This window comes from Bison bison, unplaced genomic scaffold, assembly GCF_000754665.1.
Source record: "Bison bison bison isolate TAMUID 2011002044 unplaced genomic scaffold, Bison_UMD1.0 scf7180017864383, whole genome shotgun sequence".
NCBI lineage: Eukaryota > Metazoa > Chordata > Mammalia > Artiodactyla > Bovidae > Bison > Bison bison.
The window spans coordinates 164,220-165,907 of NW_011494955.1; the positions used below are offsets into that span (position 1 = coordinate 164,220).

Consider the following 1,688-nt stretch of genomic DNA (forward strand, 5'->3'; position numbering starts at 1 on the left):
CCCATGGACTGCAGCCTACCAGGCTCCTCCATTCATGGGATTTTCCAGGCAAGAATACTGGAGTGGGGTGCCATTGCCTTCTCCATCTTAGAGGGTTTGAATGTCAAATAAAGAAATTCAGACATGAAGCCACAACCAGGTGGTAAATTTGCTTTTTATGTCTTCATTTTAAAAAATCTGTGCCTTCATGTTAAGTGTTTTTACCACACATACACACATACACCCAAGACACAAAGCAACTCTGGAAGATGTTGTATGTGTTTATTACCTTGATTGTGGCAATGGTATTACAGGTGTTTGCATATGTTCAAACTTACCAAATAGTACAGAAAACATATGCACAGTTTTAGATACTAATAATGTCTCAATTAAGTGAGATTTTATTTTTTTTAAAGAAAAGAAAAAGAAGGAAAAAGAAATGTATGTTCATGTTTCAAAGCTAACCCAAATGCTACATTCGCCAACCCTCCAACCCAGAGTTGCTTATGATTAACAGTTTCTTATGAAACCTGCCAGAAATGTTCTCCATGGAGTTATTTTAAAATAACATTGTTTTTTTCAAAATGTCATCTACTACACTTACTATGATGTAGCACAGTGCCTCAATTGAACCATATCTGGCTTACACAAATACTGAAAACAAGGTGTCCCATAAGTACAACCCAGCTTGCTTAAAGGCACCTAAGAAATCACAAAGCTCTCTCTAAAAATTAAGAAAACTAAAATGCCTTTTCAGCTCTTGACAAATAATTCATCAGTGTAATCTTTCCCATTTGCACATGCTGTTGGACATTGCTCTGCTGGTATCCATAACGAAAGCACAAATGTCCCAGGAATCTGATCTGATTCCTTGCTAATGATATTTTCTGCTTCAGTCTTTTAGCCAAGAAATGATTGGAGAATAAGAGGAGCTATTTTTTCTGTCAGGGATATATACAAAGAACTCAGTTTTAGATAATCCAGCTGTGCTGGTGAAATCAAATATGGCAGTGACAAGAACAAAATCATGGCTAAATGAAATAGAAGGAAATGGGGCAATAGAATCTGGTTATGTAAATATGCTCCAAGAAGAAAGAATTGAAATGAAATAGTGAAATCAAGAGGTCCATGCTTGGGTTGACATGAGACAGTCTTGCTTGCTTAAAACCTGGTTTGGGGGGTGGGGAATTTAACCATTCTGAGTATGGAGGACGTCACAAACAGAATTATGGATTATTAAGAAAACACACAAAAAAAGGTTATTGGAAAAGGTTCTTAGAAATGTTGAAATGAAATCACAGTCAAGCTCTATTAGATATTCTTGCATGAAGTGGGGGTATAGCTAACATGTGTCAGTAGTTTAGTAAATTAAGAAAATATATAGGGCAGTTAAAACTTCAGGACCACACATTTCTTGACCATTTATACATACAACAATTGCTTTTTACTGTCATCTCTGCTATATTTCAACTTTCTCTTTAGGTAGCTATGTATCACATTATATGTCTGTGAATTTGCACACTTCTTTCATATTCCCCAAGCTTCATCCTAACTGAACTTGCCCTTGTTGATTCATAGACTAAAACTGATAATCTTTGTGCCTTTATTTTCATTATTTCCTCCAGTGGAAATTTCCATTTCTTCATCCATTCTAATTTCACCCTCATAATGGGATGATCAAATCTTATCCCTTTTACAAAATCCAACCT

The 1,688-nt window shown here is 35.7% G+C and overlaps 1 protein-coding gene across 1 annotated transcript in view; it reads right to left on the minus strand.

Moving 5' to 3' along the window:
* The window catches only part of LOC105001641 (zinc finger protein 250-like), a 10,334-nt gene that overhangs the window by 1,675 nt on the left and 6,971 nt on the right, over window positions 1–1,688 (minus strand). The window lies entirely within an intron of this gene.